General features: G+C 40.4%; 1 pseudogene; it reads left to right on the top strand.

The window, feature by feature from the left end:
* The first annotated feature begins 13032 nt into the window (after positions 1 to 13032).
* On the top strand, positions 13033 to 16722 carry LOC104852633 (annotated as a pseudogene).
* Positions 16723 to 18633: the final 1911 nt, after the last annotated feature.

The raw sequence follows: 18633 nt of genomic DNA, 5'->3' as shown, positions 1-18633 counted from the left end.
ATATATATATATATATATATATTATGAGAATGTCAGGGGAGATGCAGAGGTCAAAGACAAGGGTCTATTTAAAAGGATTAAAGATATCCCAAGATGATTTTGATTCCCAATCTGCAATGTTGCATCTCTCCACAATCACTATGTTCTAGTCAGCCAAAATCAAACAACCTGGCAGATCTTTAATATAGATGCAGACATAGTAATAGTCAATATAGATGTAATCTCTTCAGAGAACTTCAGTTCACAGTAACCCGACTGTCAGGCTAAGGGTTTGGTCTTGTCCTGTCCCAGTCATGGGGGTGAAACTGTTGGAGACATCAAATTAAGTGGGCTGTACAGGGAATAAGAAGAGTGCTATAAGAGTTTACAAGCAGGAGCTCATCATTACAGTAAAACATGCCCATCTACCTGGGTTCCTCCAGAAAAGAACAGAAGCCCTGTCTGCAGAGTTCCCACTATCAACCAGCCTCTTTGTCCCTCAAAACAACCCAATCAGGAAAAGTGCTTAGCAATAGCCTCTAGTGAAAAAAGGAGGAAGAGAAGAAAGCAGAGAAGGAAAGAGAGAAATGGAGGAAGAGAGATGAGGAGATAGGCCCATTTAGAATGACAGATGGCATTTTCTGAACACCCTCCTTTCCCCTATGGGTTTGAAACAACTGAGAAATACTCTCATCTCTTGATATGTGTGAAATTGATTATTCATGTAAAGGTTCCCAAGTTCCATGAGTCAGTAGGCATCTCTTACAATCTTTCCTCATGCTTTGTTGGGCCACTGCCTCGTCTTGTACCTAGGATTACCAGGAGTTTCACTTAAGAGCATTATCTTGGGTTTTTCATCAATCTGAGATATAAGCCCCACCTGGCAAGTTTTTTAGACACGCTAAATCTCAGCTTGCTTACCTGAAGAACAAAGGTTATAATATTATCTACCATATAAGATTGTTTTTGAGGATTAAGGAAGATAATGTGTGTGAAGTTCCAGCCCCCATATTAAGAATAACATAATATTCTTATATTGGTTTTGGATAGGTGATGATCGATGAAAGAAAAATGGGTATGACAACCTCAAGATGACAGGATTCTGGGTCTTTTTAAGCCTTCTGAATAGATCTTCCCACAGAGATAGACTTGCATAGAGTACCAGCTATACTTGGCTGGTGACCAAACCTGGGTATGTGTAACACAGTGGGGGTTATGGAGTGTGGGCAGAGTGAACAGAATCAGGAGACTCAGAAGTTGGCATGCTCTATTCAGGTACTATCCCAATAAGAAAAGCCAGGGTTCTGTTTCCAGACCAACCTCAGTGCCTTTGGCTAAGTAGACAGGATCGGATCTCTAGAATGAACATTTTGAGATGTGTTTGGCAGCATGTGGGACTGGAGAACTGAATTTCAGGCCCATCTCTGCCATGAACTCACTGTATGATTCTAGGCAAGTGATTTCTCCTTTAGGTACTCAGTTAAATAGGAGAACTGGACAAGGTCCCGTCTTGCTCTAAAATATTATATGTGGAATGATCTGATGCCTAAGAAAAACAGCAGAGTTAGCAACAAACCAAGTCTAGAGGTAGCTGGGAGAAAAGCAAAAATGACTTTTTCTCTCTTTTAACCACCAACTTCTGCCTGTGCAATTTCACACTTTCTATGCCCAGTGCACTTTCTCCTGGAAGCCCTCCTGGAGCCCACTACCACCCCACACTACATTATTTGGCTGTGATTTCTTTCCCATATTTAGCCTGTTGTATCAAAGTTAATTTGTTCATAGGTCTCACTCCAATCACCTTCCAACCCTACTATTCAAAGGATATCTCCTCCCTAGAAAGCAGGGGCTCATCCAACTTAATTCTCTGTAGACTATGGCTCAGCACAGAACTTAGTGACCAACCATCCCATGTGCCTAAGACTAAGAATATCCTAGTACACAGAAATTTCAGTGATAACATCAGGACAGTCTGGGGCACACTGAAGTGGCTGGTTACCAGCTGGTCCACAGTTAAGTCAGAAAGTGTTTAATTAAAGGGAAAAATGCATAGAAAACTTGTTAGGGAAAGGTATGACTCATCACTAATGAATTTTCATCTCAAAGACATAGGAGCTATGACAAAAATACCATTACAAATCAGTGGGCATAAATGAAATATTCAATAGATGGTTTTGTGACTCTTGACCTTCTACATGGAAATAGGGAAAATTAGATCTCTTTCTTATATAATACATAAACATTTCAAATAGGTTAAATACCTGAACATTAAGTATTTTAAAGCTTTAAAACTTTTAGAAAACTATCAAACTATAAAAGAAAAAATGTATTCCTCTAATCACTTTAAAGATAAATTTTACCATATTAAAATGTGAAATTTATATATGACAAAATATATGGAACAAAATAAAAACTCAAACCCTAAAGTCAAGGCAAGTTTGGAGTAAAATGTTTCCACCCTTAAAAGAAAACAACCTTTAATCCAGATTGGTGTATCCTGTGAATTATATTTCAAAGCTGATGGAGAGAGCTAGGCAATAGTGCGCACCAGTAATCCAGCACTTGAGAGGCTCAGGCAGGAGGATTGCCATGAGTTCAAAGCCAGCCTGGGCTACTCAACGAGTTCAAGGCCAGTCTGACCTATATATCAATATCCTGTCTCAAGAAAATTAAAAATTGATGGAGAAATAGTATACTTCCATGATAATAATTTCATACACTAAACCAGCTCTCAAAGATATCCTTGAAAAAGACAATGATAACAATTCCAAAAATCTCAATAGAATGAATTCACCAGGCAAAGGGAACAATTAAATAGAAGGGAAAAAAGAAAACCAAGTGTCTTAATTACTTCTCACATTTCTGAGACAAAATATGGAACACCCAAAATTAAAGGAGGAAAGGTTTATTTAGCTAACAGTTTATAAAGGTTTCAGTTTATACTTGTCTGGCTCCAAAGAAAAGTGGCATCACAAGGGAGAAACAGTTCATGGCAGGCAGAGGGCAGAAATCAGCATGGTAGCAAGCTACTAGAGGCAGATTCTTTCTGTTCCTATATATTTTTTTCCTTTAGGGCAAGTAGCACTCACATCAGGGTAGAGTACCCCTAATCCTACCCAGAATCAGGCCAAACCAATCAGTGGACTAATTTAGTAATCACACATACTTAATCTCAGTATTACACCCTCTAGATCCAACCTCCTCTGCAAAACTCCCATTTATGACCACATGAGTCTTTGTGGGAACATCTATATGGAAGCCATAACATTCCACCCTTGCCTCCCAAAGACGTGTGCATATCTCTTTATGCAAAAGGCATTTGGTCCATCTCCAAGAGATACCAAAGTCCTATAGTTTCAACATTTTTGAAAAGTCCAAGTGAAAAGTCTCCTGTGAGATTTAAGGCAAACTCTTAGCTGTGAGCCTCTGTAAAAATGAAAGTTAAAAACTTTCAACATATAATGGCATAAAATAGACATCTCCATTCCAAAAGGTATAAAGAGGGGCATAGGAAGAAATGGCAAAAAAGCAAGACCAATATCCAGCATGACAAACATTACTTCCTGTAGTTCCATGTGCAGCATCCCTGGCAATCTGTGGTAAGATGTGAACTCCAAAGGGCTTGAGTGGCTCTGCCCCTATGCCACTGCTGGTGGTTGTAGCTCCCATGGCCTCTCTTGGCCAGCTCTGCTCCTGCCTTGCAGTTTTCCTTGATCCATGTTCCTGGCTTCTACAAACTTCTGAGGTCTCTGTTGCACCTTTAGCTTCACATTCACAGCTTCACTGCCTTCTCAAGGGCACACTGCCTGGCCTCCCTCTCAGTACCAAATTCTAACTTAGTTACTTTTCTCATTGCTGAGACAAACTACCCAACATCCAAAGTTAAAGAAGGAAAGGTTTATTTTAGCTCACAGTTTGTAGAGGTTTCAGTTCATAGTTGGCTGGCTCCAAAGCAGGGTTGCAAGGAAGAGGGGCATCAGAGAGGAGATATAGTCCATGGAAAAGCAGGGCAGGCGGCAGGCAGCAAGCAACAAAGGACCAGCAGCCTTCTTTTTATAATTTATATATTATTCAGCCTATCCACCTCTAGCGTGGATAGCATTCACACCCAGGGTAGGACAACCTTAACCCTACCCAGAATATGCCAAACCAATAAGTGGACTAATTTAGTATCACACACCCTTGATCCCAGCATCACACACTCCACACTCAGCCACCTTCAAAAAGCCTCATCTGTGACTACATTAGGCTTTGGGGGACATCTAGACATAAACCATAACACCAACAATAGAAAAATAATTTAATGACAAGAATAAGGCAATACCTATCAGTTGAAACCATCAACGTAGATGGTCTCAACTAATAATATAAAGAACCAGATTAGAAGAATGCATCAAGAAAGAGGGTACAGAAGCCTGCCTGGTCAACAGATGCTCAGACACACAGGCCTCAGTAAGAGGCCTGCCCAGATACCATCAGTAGGTACAGGCAAGCCCCATCCCAAAGCCCACCTGGACAACAGCTGCTCAGGCACATGGAACCCAGCCAGAGGCCTGCACACATACCATAGGTAAGTGTACCCAGGCCTCAGCCAAAATCCCTCCCTGTCAACAGCCCAGCATGGTGATCTAGAAAGCCATCATTCTGAACCCAGGGATTGTTGGCACAGTGGTGCACAGTAGATAGAAGGACTGTCTGAAGCATCTTGAGAATTGAAGACCACTGGGAGATCAAAGAATCACCTCAATAAAGTTCCAACAGATTGTATCTGTTGAAATGAGAAGACATCTAAACAAGACTCAAAACCAGACTTCCAGATCACCTAAGGCAATCCCAAGGGGCAATAAATTGGAACAATCTGAAACTCAACCACCTGGACTCTTCGAACTGTCAATGAAAGAGGATCTGGAAAACATAAAATCTGAAATCATTTATCAGGTAATAACAGATTGTGTCCACAGTGAAAAACATGATTAATAACTCTAGAACAAACACATTTATTAAAAAAAAAAAAAGAGGAGCTGAAGAGCAGGATGGAATCCCAGCATAGGAAACAAATGGAATCCATAAAACAGATGCAAACAGATGTCCAGGATCTTAAAAATTCCATTGAAAGTTCACACAACAGAATGAGCCAATGTAAGGACAGAGCACCACAAGTAGAAGAAGGGATTGTGCTTAGTGACCAGGAAAGGAAAAATTTCTTAAAAATAGAAAGGAACAATTAGAAATCAATCCAGCAGCTTCTAGGTGATGCAATATAAGACTAATTGTAGTCAATGAAGAAACAGTGTAAATGATATACAGAAAACTGTTCATAGAAGTAGTGGAACAAAACTTCCCAAGTGGGAGAAAGGAATTTGACATACAGGTGAGACATATAAGACTCCAACTAGCTGTGATTAAAAAAAAAAAATCTACCCCTAGGCATATAATACTCAAGATTCCAGAAAACCAACAGAAGAACAAAATCTTACAAAAAGAGAAAAGAAACAAAGCACATACAAAGAAAACCTCAACAGAATCACAGCAGACCTCTCAACACAAACCCTCAAGTCAAGAAGAGCCTGGAGTGAAGTATTTCAAGCCCTAAAAGAAAACAACTTCCAACCCACACTGATGTACCCTGCAAAACTATCTTTCAAAATTGATGGATAAATAAGACATTTTCAGCACAAAGAACACCTGAGAACTTCATGAGTACCAAACCACTACTCCAAAATATATTAAACAATATCCTAGGAAAATACAATGAAGGTCACAACCATATGAAGCCCAACAGAATGAATTCATTAGTCCAAACAAGAAATTAAATGCAAAGGAGGAGAATCCAACATCAGGAAAAAGTTGTGACAAGAATAAGGCAATACAATGTGAAATAGGAAGAAAAGGGCTAAAGGTGTAGTGGAAGTAGGAAGGGTAGGGGAAAGGAAATAAGGAAAAAAGAAAAAATATGATAAAATGAAAAAATAGAAATGAAAATTTGTAAAAAGGCAAGGGAGGAGGGAGTTAAGGGAGGGTACGGGTACGGGGGAAAAATGAGAACCAAGATCTGTCATGTAAAGTTCCAAGATCCCAATGATGAATGTAACTGTACTATATACCTAAAAGTACCAGTAAACTCCATAAAAAAAAAAAGGATAAGTCAATACATATCAGTTACAACCATCAATGTTAATGGTCTCAATTCACCAATCAAAAGAAACAGACTGGCAGAAAGGGTCAAGAAGCAAGATCCAACAATTTTGCATACAAGAAACGCAATTCAAAAAGAAACTCATCAACTGAAAGTTAAAGGGTGGAAAACAATACTCCATGTGACAGAAATCCCCCCCCAAAAAAAAGCAGGAGTAGCTATCGTCTTTGCATATAATATGGATTTCAAAACAATGCTAATTAAAAGAGACCAAGAAGACCACTACATCCTTGTAAAGTGACCAATTCAAAAGGAAGATGACAATCATAAATATATGTATACATCAAACGTTAGTGAATCCAACTATATAAAACTGATATTAATGGATATGAAAAATCAAATAAGCACTAATATAATAATATTGGGGGACATCAATACCCAACTGTCATAAATAGATCAACTAGACAAAAAATAAACAACGAAATACTAGAACTCAACCAAATGCTTGAATAAATGGATGTAAAAGATATTTACAGAATGTTCCACCCCACAAAATCAGAATATACATTCTTTTCAGTTGCACATGGGTCCTTCTTCAAAATAGACAACATACTTGCTCACAGAACATGTGTAAGTAAGTACAAAGGAATTGAAGGTATTCCCTGCATATTATCAGATTATAATGTGATGAAATTGGAGATTAATAGCAAAAGAAACCATAAGAACTTCATAAACACATGGAAATTGAACAACACACTTCTGAATAAGCAATGGGTCACAAAGGAAATTAAAGAATAAATCAGACAGCACAATTAAATGACAATACAACACATCAGAATCTATGGAACATAGTGAAAGCAGTCTTACAAGAGAAATTCATAACAGTGAATACTCATATTAGGAAAACAGAGTGAGCTCAACTAAACAAGCTAATCCTGAAACTCAAGTTTCTAGAAAAAGAAGAGCAAGACAAACCCAAAGCTTATATAAGGGAGTAAATGATAAAGATCAGAACAGAAATCAATGCAATGGAGGATAAGAGAAGGATACAAAAAAAAAAAGCAGTGAAGCAAAGAGTTTGTTCTTCGAAAGAATGAACAAAACTGACCTTTAGCCAACCTTGTAAAGAAAAGGCCCAAATCCATGCAATTAAGAATTAAAGGAAAGAGCCAGGGATTTAGCTCAGTGGTTCCACCACCTGCTTCACAAGTGTAGGGTCCCGAGTTCAATTCCTGGTACCAAAAAAAAAAAAAAAAGAATTAAAAGGGTGAAATTACAATGGACCCAGCAGAAACCCAAAGGATCATCAATACTTACACTGAGAAAATCTATGCCAATAAGAAGGAAAACACAGAAGAAACAGACAGATTTCTAGATACCTATGAATTGCAAAAGTTGAACAAAGATGATAAAAATTCTAAACCCAGTATCAATCAACAAAATTGAAAATGTAATTAAAAACTTACCAGTAAAGAAAAATCCAGGTCCTGATGGCTTCACTGTTGAATTCTATAAGACATTTAGAAAAGAAGTATTGCCGCTACTATTTAAACTCTTCAATGACCCTGAAAGGGAAGGAATAGTCCCAAATTCCCAAATTTCCTGGAAGCATCACCTTGATCCCAAAGCACAGAAAGACCCAAACAAAAAAGAGAACTATAGGCCAATCTCCCTAATGAACATAGATGCAAAAATTCTTAATAAGATACTGGCAAATAGAATGCAGAAGATCATACACCCTTACAAAGTGGAATTCATCTCAGGGATGGTTCGACATACACAAATCAAAAAATGTAATACACTATATTAATATAGCCAAGGACAAAAACCATATGATCATCTCAATAGATGCAGAAAAGCTGTTCAACAAAATCCAACACCCATTCATGATACAAAACCTACCCCCCCAAAAAAGGAATAGATAGTCTCTACCTCAATCTGATAAAAGCCATCTATGAAAAACCAACAGCCAATATCATACTAAATGGTCAAAAACAGAAATCCTTCACACTAAAATCAGGAACAAGATAAGGATGTCCACTATCACCACTCCTATTCAATATAATTTTGGAAACATTATCCACAAGAATTAGACAAGAGAAAGAAATAAAAGGAATAAATATAGGAAATGGAGAAATCAAATTGTCATTACTTGCAGATGACATGATACTCTATACAGAAGACCCCAATAACCTCACCAAGAGTCTTCTAGACTAAATAACCAAATTCAGTGAAGTAGCTGGATACAAGGTCAAAACACGAAAATCAATAGCTTTCCTGTACATGAACAACAGACTCAATGAGAGAGAAATGTGTCAAACAATTCCTTTCACAGTAGCATCCAAAAAATTGAAATACCTAGGAATCAATCTAACAAAAGAAATTGAAAACCTCTACTCTGAAAACTATAGCACTCTGAAAAATAAAGTGAAGAGAATATCAGAAAATGAAAAGACATCCCTATTCCTGGGTAGGAAGAATCAACATAGTGAAAATGGCCATGCTTCCAAAACTACAATATAGATTCAATACAATCCCAATTGAAATTTCAGCAGCATACTTCATGGACTTTGAGAAAATAATCTAAAAATTCATTTGGAACCAGAAGAGACCTTGAATAGCAAAAGCAATTCTAGGTAATAAAGACAAGGTAGGGGTATCACAACCCCCAACTTAAAACTATACTACAAAGCTACTGTGGTAAAAACAGCATGGCACTAGCAAAGAAACAGACCTGAGGACCGGTGGAACAGACTAGAAGATGCAGACACAACTTCAGACACCCAGCAAAGTGAATCCCTTCCTCCTGAGAGACCCCTCAAGGATCTTGGGATAACTGCAAGCCTTACAGTAATGTCTGGGTCACCAAATTCTTTAGGTATATCTGGGTGGTTGGTTGGTTGTTGGTTAGTTGGTTGGTTTTAACCTTCATCACACGTACTCCAGAGTCAGAAGTTAGTATCCTTAGATTACCAAAGGGAAAACTGAGCTTCAGAGAGGAAAAGACTTGCCCAGGTCTTGTGCAGCTTAGCCTGAGCACAGAGCTCAGTCTTTCCCCCAGCCACTATGTTAGGCTAAGTTAGTGTGAGTGAACCATCTGAGTGTAAGGAAACTGATTGTGAGTGCACTGCTTCTGGGTTGTGTGCTCCATGAGTGCAAGGATAGGTTCTGCCAGTGAAGCACTCACGTATGGCACTCATGGTGCATATTTGTGGAGATCTTAGAGACAGATTATGTGACTCAATCCTTTTGTTTTATAGGTCTAGAAGATTTTTATATCTATCATAGGTAATAAAACCAAAGCTAAAGAGGAGAGAAATTCCCTCAAGGACCACATAATGAATACTGGACCCAGGTCATCTGACTCTGAGATTAGGGCTAGGCTGAGAGATTCTAGAATGAGGCTTAGGTCCCTCCATAGGGTCACTATCTCACTCGTAGCTGCCAAATTACTTGCCAACTATTTTATTTAAAATATATGCCCTGAGTCTTGGATCAGAAACTGACTTCAAGGTTTGGGAGTTCTGCCAACTCAACTGTTTTCATTGCCAAAGGAAGTCACCCTTAAGAGCAAAAGTCATCCCGAGGAACCTAAAAATTATTCTGGGGTCAAATTTGAGACACCAGAGTGATACAGGGATGATATAGGGGATGCAATAGGACCTCCAAATGATATACAAATGGGAAATATTGTAATTCCCAAGCTATTAGATGTCTGATATCCTGAGTTCATGTTCTCTAAAGTTGAATAATGGATTCTAAAAATGATGGAAGTTAAGAGTAGGAAAAATTTATTGAAAGGATAGCTCCTGAGAGGCAGGAAGGGTCCTGAATGGGTAGCTGAAGACTTACTTACTTTTTAGGGGAAGTTTTATAGAGCAAATACCACATGGGTAAATGTGGCTTAAAGCTATGAACAACCAATAAGGTTACAAGTATAATCATTTAGATAATAATGATCCAGTGAGGGAACAAGCACACAAAAAGTGTGCATGGAAAAATCAAAGACTTTTTCTAGGAAATGATGGGTCTAAAGGTCTTGGTCACCCACTGGAGTGACTGATATCTATCTAGACTTCATTATGCCAGGTACTACTGCTTATCTTGTCCTTTGGGGGAAGTATGCAAGCCTGATCATTTCATCTTTATCTTGAGGCCTGGTCTCCAACAGATGTGTTTTTATCTTTTGCACTGATTCTGTTAAGTCAGCCCTATCTGACTGCCTGTAACATTTCTACCTAACTTAGCTGTCTATAACAAGAGAAGACACAGATCAGAAATCTGTAGGAGTAGAGAGAGAGAAAAAAAAAAACCTTATTTAAGCCTAGAGGCTCGTACATGATTGGGAAACACAGCTACAGAGACAAGATCTGAAGAACAAATAAGAGCTAGCCAGGAGGAGGGTTTTCCTGGTGGAAGGAAGAGCAAGAACAAAGGCTTGGGAGTAGAAGAGAGAAGAAAGTATTCAAGAGCCTGAAAGTTCAGGGTGGCTGCAATTAAGGTGCCAAAGTTGCTGTGAGATGCAAGGAATAAAGAAGAAGGGGGGAGGCTAAAGTGCTGAACAAATCAAGACATTCTTCCCATACAAGGAAAAGAATGGCATTGCACTCTTCAGGTAGGGAGGATGGAATAAGCAAATATCAGAAGAGGGAACAGAGATGAATTATTTAAATTACAGAACTGCCCCGCCTAGAACCTCTCTCCCCTTGGAATGGAAGGCAAGTCCTTTGCGTCCCATACCTGGTACAAACTGACTCCTAAGGGCCACCTTAGTGCCGCCTTCCCACCTACACACTGTAGTTTGCTTTTATTTATTGCCCATAACCTGTGCCTAGAATGCTCTCCCCAGCTAAAATGCCACTTCCTCCTGGAAGCCTTCTGCAGCCCACTCTTACAACCTGTCTCTCCCTCTTCTCTATCTCAAGGTCCTCGGTGCTGGCCTCCACCATAGTTCTAGTTACATGTTTTCATAATTATGTAGCAGAAAGGAGGGTGTTGTTTTAAACAATCAACTGCAATCTGGGCAGTTGGTTAACTTTAGAGAAAGACAATAAGAGGTAAATTTAAAATAAATTAACATTGGCCAGAGGTTATATGTGAACTCTGCAGACTTAAAGAGACTCTAAGTTTCTGTGTGTGATGTTTACTTCTCCCTACTTTTGCTGTTGCTCTCCTCCTCTTCTCAATCCCCCCTACCCCCCAGCAACCAGACCTGCAGGTCTTTCAGTCAGAGTTAAATTCTTGATTTCAGGATTCACAAGCCTAAGGCTGAAAGATCTGGAGCATAAACTCTGTATCAGTAGCAATTTTGGAAAAATACATCATCTATTTGAGCCACTTTCCTAAAGCTAAGACCAGACCTGAACTGAGTGAGTGGGAAGAGAGAGGAATAATGAAGAAATGAAGACTAATGAGTCTATAAGAAAGTTCCCTAAGTTTCCTCTGCAAGAATGCAAAGAGACTTTCCTAGCTCTGGGGAGGTGGAGTGGAGGGGGCCAAACAGTATATCTAGGGCCTGAATAACCTCATAGCAGAGGATCAAATGTGTGCTCTGTATACCCCTGACAGGGTTCAGGGGTAGCTGGGAGGGAGTCAGAACTGGAGAGGTTTTGTGGCTAGAAATGATGAAAGACACAACAGTTACTTCCATGAATTGACAAGTAAGGGGGAGATAGAACCATGTATGGCTTGGAGAATAACCACAATGTCATGATGGCGTGAACAGCTGGCTGAGATGGAAAACTCAGCACCAATAATGAATTACAGGAATGGAGTTTAAGAAAGAAAAATGAATTATTTGTAAGGAGGAACAAAGCAGAAGATACAAGCTTCCCCAGAAAGAGGGCAGGGAGTCCAGAAAAAAATGGATGCCCCTGAGCCCTGGTCCCTCATTTCTTTTATTAGGATCAGGGATCCTTCCTTCCAAGTAGATACTTGAAATTTGTCACAATCTGATTGGTTCTCTGGGCTATGTTTGGATGGATCCTGAGTCCCTAACCCAGGCACCTTTGTCTATGTGCACATTCCTTTCGGTGTACTTTGTTTGACTTCCTCCTGCACTTTTGTCCATTCAGAACCTTCTCTCTGTAATGTATAGGTTGGTTAGGAGGGGCCTTATAAAAAAGGCAGCTTAGACTTAGTGATTAAGTAAAGGGACACGTGTGTATCTTGTTCAGTATAATATATATATATATATATGTTAATGTATAGATGTGTGTATTTTTATATACTAAATAAGAGTTTTCTTTTACATTAGGCAGCTACCTCTTGTCTCCTTTGTAGTCTACAGGAGGTTGGGAGAGGTAGAGGTTATCCTAGTTTCTGTGCTCCTGGCTTCCTCTGTGCTTTGCCTATCAGCTCTTCCTCTGGTTAATCTCTCCATTACAGAGTAATCCTTCCTTAGTTGTAAATTCTTATGCTATGTGTGCTGTCTAGTGCTATTTGGGGTTTTTTCCCCCTCTTGCTACCTTTGTCATTTTAATTGCCCCTGATGAAATTTCTCTAGTAAAGTTTTAACTTTTTTCGTGAGGGTTAGCCTTGAATATAACTGCAAAGGCAAAAAATGCTTCTAGTAAGATTTTCTACTAACTTCTTTACTAAAGCCTAATGAGGCCCCTAAGCTATTCTCTCTCTGCCTATGAACCCCTGTACCTACAACAAGAACAAATACCCTGAACCTCGCCCTCACCAGTACTGTGACTGTTAGAAAGTGACACAGACTGGTACCATGTTCTGATGTTTGTGTCCCTATAAATCATGTGCTGAAACCTAATCATCAATGCAATGAAATGAGGAAATAAGGCCTTTGGGCAAATGATTAGGTCATGATGCAGGATCCATCATGAAAGAATTAGTGTCCTTATTTAAAAGAACCCCAGAGAGCTCCTTTGCCCCTTTAGTTGTGAGAACATAAAAAGATGACTGAGTATGAACCAAGAAGCAGGTACTCACCAAACACAGGATAGATAGGTAAGTCAGGGCTTTGATCTTGGGCTTTCCAGCCCCTGAAACTATGAGAAAGAAATTTCTATTGTTCCTAAATCACTTACTTTGTGATGTGTTGTTATAGTGTCCCAAATGGGTTAAGGTAAGGAGGACTAAGGAGACCTTGATGGGACAGATTTGGTCTTGCCACCTACAGGAAGGAAGTGGGGGGAGGTCTCAATATGGAGAAATAGTATTTATTTTCTTGTGGCCCTAAGTTCATGGACTAGGAATCTAACCACTGGACAGATCTACATGTGAAAATAAGAATGAACATAACAAAAAGGGAGATATGGGGGCAGCCCAAGATGATGGCAGAAATGGATGGATAAGACCTGTAAGAAAGTCCATGAGGATACAGTGCCTATGAATTTTCATTCATGTGAGTCTTATAGTTAAATTGAAGTTCTTATTTAATCTAGGTTTTGCTTTGAGGCCAGACCTTCCTGTTGTGGTCCTTAATCTTCAAGGTCTCCCTCTGCAAACATCTGCCTTACCTTAGTGATGCTTTTCCAGACTGAAGGAGGAGGAGAAATGGTATGTGTGGAACTGAGAAGCAGGGAAACAGGACAGTACTCCCAGGCCACAGGAAGATTATAGTCAGGGGTCCTCCAAAAAGACTGCTGATTTACATCTCACCTGAGACCTCAGCTGCAGCTGTTGGCCAGAACAACTACACCTGGCTTCTCCATGTGGCCTGGGCTTTCTCACAGCATGGCAGTTAGATTCCAAATGTAAGCATCCGGTGATAGAGAGTCTGTCAGAGGCTCAGTCTTCTTTCATGATGACCTATACCATCAAACAAGTGGCATCACCTCTGCCTTTCTCTGTTAATTGGAAGCAAATCTCTGAGACCAGCCCATACTCACAGAGATAATTAGACTCAACCCTTGGTAGGAAGTGTCCAAGAATTTGCAGACATGTTTAAAACTACCACTAGCCCTCAAGGCCACCAGGAGAAACATGAACCCTGAAAATAGTGATTAGAAGAGCGGCACTACTTTTCCTCATATGGAAACAGATCCCAGGCGTAGCAAAGGGCAGAGTGACCCTAGGAACCGGAGGGCTTTGGGAAACCCAGGGCAGGAATGCCAGTTTGCCTGGCTGACACCCTGAAAACAATGATCTCATGGTCCTCTACTCTGGGCCCAGGACTGTGTTGATGCTGAGTAACCTAGGGCAACTGAAACTCTGCAGGGTTTTGGTTTCCAAAGGGTGCACAGTCTTGCTGTAAATCTAATAAATGTGTAAAATTTGTGAAGCTTGCAGAAGCATCACTACAAGAAAGGGAACAGCAATTTGCTCACTTGGGAATATTCTCTGGAGTTGATTTGCAAAGTGACCAGAGCTCTGGCTGACACATCCAGAGGTGGGTGATGGTTCCTCAAATGAGCAAAACTCTCTAAATCAGGCAATTAAAATCAGCATAGAAAGATTTAAAAAAAAAATCTTTGGTACTGGGGATCGAACTCAGGACTTTGAGTTTACAAGGCATGTGGTGGCACCTGTGAGCTAAATCCCCAGCCCCCAAAAAATTATTTTTAATTCAAAAAATTTAAGTGGCTTTATTATTGAAAATAACAAAACAAACACTTCTCTGAGTGGGAAAGGACAAGACAGGGGCAGAAAATGTGAGTCGAGTTCTGCAAATGAAGACCAAAAAAAGCCAATGTTCCAGCTATCTGTTCAGATTCTCCCTTGGGGAGGTGCTGAGCTTCCCCATAGCAAATCATCCATCCCCTCCCTAGCAGCAGGTGCCAAAGAAATTTCTCCTACTTAATCAGTACTTGCCACTTTGCCAAAAAGATGGAAGCCACGAAATTTAAAGGTATAACTCACCCTCCCCTGTTTCTCTGTCATTATCTCCATCTCCTGATAAATGGCAACTGTGATTCAGGAAGCCAGGAATTCTGAAGAGTTTTATAAGAGCTCAAGACAAACATGAAGAAGGAAGTGATTAGGGGGAAAAAGAGAGAACGTGGCCCCCGAAGGCTGTGCCAAGGCAGAATTCCTTTCTCCCATGCAGTCAGAGGAGCTCATAAAGTTATCTCAGATGTGATGCTTGCTCAATGACTCTGACAAAGGTTCCATGGGTGAAGTGGCAGGCAAATGAAAAAAAGGGGTGGAATGGTTAGCAAATTTGACCTCTTCATCTCCAGCAGTCACACAGCTGTGCACCTTATCATGACCATCTGGACATACATAGTGCAGATAAATGTGGCTCTGTGCCCACAAAATAGTCTTACTTGTATATGTTTACTTATGCAGACCAACAAATGACTTGAGCTACAGGGTATTACTCCAGGGTATTAGGAGATGTACCTCTGTTGAAGTTCTGTTGACACAGAACCCACTTCTTCCCTGACCTCCTTCCCTTGGGTTGTGCTGGGAGTGGCAGAGTATTCTCGCTTAGTCTTCTCTTATTTTATTGAATGTTTATTCTAGTGCTTCAGCCAGTTACAGCCCAAATTATTGGTGATCCATTCCTACATGGAGATGTTTGATCATGGCTGGAATTCTTCCTCACTTCAATTTTCAGCGCTCTTTGGGTGCTTCTCCTGTTTGTGCTTAGCAAAGTTGTGAATGCCATTTGGTTTCAAGAGGTACTATGGCATAGCAGAGTAGCTATAGCCAAGAGTTACGGCTCAGTGTTGCAGCCAAGTGCCACCGCTCTGAGGCACAGCTGAGCTTTACAGTTCAGTGTGGCAGCTCTGAGTCACAGCTCTCATAATTTGAAGAGTCAAGAATCTGATGGTCAGTTGAAGAGGTGGAGAAAAAACCTATATTACAACCTGTGAGCCCAGAGGAGTCCAAGCGTTCTACCAGGAATGAAAGCCTCCTTATATAGGCATCTACAGGGTAGGCTAGGGCACACTCAATGAAACGGGGGCAGAGTTACAGAACATTCCTGAAACACATCCTGTGTAAGCACACTCACTGAAGCCAAAGGGTAGAGTTTCAGAACATTCCTGAAGGTGGCAGAGCTTAACAGAAGAACCTTCTGGGAGGGGGGCTCAGAGCTTTACAGAACATTCCTAAAAAGTCACACAGTTCAAACAGCCACATACCATTTTGATATATTGGGTAAGAACCCAGCAGCACAAACTTAGATTTACAAAACATTCTGTGAGAAAAAAAAAATAGAGGCACAGCATGAAGGGCCTGTCTTATTGTATAGCACTTCTTCATCAGTATGAGGGAGGAAGCCTCACACATTCCCCAGTATCAGCAAAATAGTTGCTGACATGCTCTTTGACCTTTGGCTGCAGGCTCTTTTCCTTAACCAAGGAATATTTGTTAAGTGCCTTTGCAATCCGTCTTTTTGGTCAGCTGGTCAGTCTACTGCATACGTCCCTTCTCTACTCACTGTACCGCTTCAAATATCATTGGTTCAATAAAGGAACTGAAGTGCACCAGCAATTGTCAAACAGAAAAGAACTTGCCTTCCTACTTTTGATTTGGTCTTCCCTTGACTTTCCTCACAGAAATGCAGTCTTCTTATGTTATCAATGGCTGCCTCCTCTCTATTGTTTTTCCTTTATCCATCATCAATGCCAATGAAGCAAAAGACTCCTAGAAAAGTGTATCTTTTCCAGTTGTGCTCTTCTTGGTGGTTTGCTTAAGCAACAGATTCTTCCATGAGCCAGACTACCTGCAGTCTTCACTGAGCAGCTCCACCTCTACAGAGAAATTCCCTTTACCACATCCATTTCCAGCCATATTAAAGGCTGCTGCAGGCCACTGAGTCACGTGCCAGCCAAAAGAGGTGGGTGTGGAGGGAGGCTGTGTCAGCTCTTTCCTCTGTTCTCCCTGGCCAAAAAAGGCAGGACACATTCTGCCAAGGGTCTTCTGTGTTCTCCCTTCTCTTTGAAGAATTGGAATTTTTGTCTCTGGTTCACATAAGGCAGAATCTTCCTGACATCCATGTGTGGATTTTTAACACCATCATGAGTCTGTTTTGACTATAGCCTTGCCTGTAGTTGTTTTCTAGCATTTGCCAGCCCTTGTGTCTGAACTGATTTGAATATTTTGTCTTTTCCCCTGGTCCATTTACCTTCCTATCTGTCCTTTTGCCTTCCAGCACCCTTGGATGAATGGATTTTATAATTCTAATTGCTGTGTTTTGTGGATTTGTGACTTTTGTTATTTTTCGGGGAAGCACATACATTGGATGCGGGAGGTAAAGGAGTATCTCAGTTGCTTAGTTGGTCACTTCCTTTATAGCCATCACTGACTTGTTTCTTGTAACTCGGGTTAGGTTTTGGTTTCTCTTGCTCTACTGAAAAAAAGAAAAAGGAAAAAATTTGAAGATGTAGAACAAAAGGACAGACCTCACAGACAGATCAGCTAGGGTTTGAGGAATAATTTTCTTTCTTCCCCTTGAAGGGGAAAGAGCTTCTCCCCCACCCCAAACACACACACACACACACACACACACACACACTGGTACATTTAAAGTTCCCCAGCTACGGGCAGGTACAAATTCTGTGCAAGTGCCACTGCAACAGAGAATGCTCAGAAAACCTGAACTTTCAACTCTGGAGGGTGAAATTTACTATTGGCCACTACTGTATCTCAAAGGAATATTAGATGTTGCAAATAGAAACTGAATGGGTATACTTATTAAACCCACTGAACATGTGAATGGAGATGTTTCCATCATTTTAAGATTAAATATGGAGAGGGAGGAAAGATGTAAAAACACTTGTACAATTCTAAAATGTCACAGTGAATTATGAGCTTGTTCCCTCCCAAAAAAATTATAATTGGATAGAACAAATGATGAGTGTGAAAGTTTAATATTTATTTAGGACAAAAGAAGAAAGAAAGCACAAAAGCAGTGTTCAAAAAGAAAGGGTGCTCTGAAAAGAAGTGCTCTGCGAAGTGAGTGGGCCAGTTAAAACAGGAAAAAGAAGTACACTGTGCACAGTGCGGGGCAGGCTGGTGAAAAGGCTTAAGGCAGCCACTAGCTTAGTGACCACTGTCTTTTATCCCCCATTATGGTATCAGATCTGGGCTGTCCCATCAAAAATCCAGGTGCAAAGTGTTAAAGCTTCTTCTGCACATGTGTCCTGAATCATGGTCAACAAGTCTCTGAGATTGGCAGGTCACATTCCGTTGCCAGATATTTAGCTATGTCCTAATCGCCTGCATCATTTCCCCCTGAAAGACGTAAATCTCTATAACTCTTTATGGGTTGCTGAGGTAGTGGAGGTCTCTGTCTTCACACAGCTACTTCTTGTTGAAAGGAACTGGACACTACCTCCTAGGAGTTAGGAACTCTTTACCTTAAGATGATGTAGCTCACCAGCTGGGCTGAGAAAAACCTGTTGGAAGACAATGAAATAGGATTTATTTTCTACATATGGAGAACTGTTGCGCTCCTTGTTTAATGAAAGAGCACTTGATGACCCTATCAGAAAGCTGTGAAGGCAAAGACGGATGTTATATAGGCTGCCAGTGGCCACTTATAGTGACTCTACTTATCTGTACTTGAAAAGGAATTGAAGTCTTGATTTTTGAAGAGGAGCCTT

This window comes from Fukomys damarensis, unplaced genomic scaffold (genome assembly GCF_012274545.1).
Source record: "Fukomys damarensis isolate Sample0158 unplaced genomic scaffold, DMR_v1.0_HiC HiC_scaffold_23, whole genome shotgun sequence".
NCBI lineage: Eukaryota > Metazoa > Chordata > Mammalia > Rodentia > Bathyergidae > Fukomys > Fukomys damarensis.
Note: the sequence above shows the minus strand (reverse complement) of the source record. Positions and strands in the feature narration are given on the sequence as shown.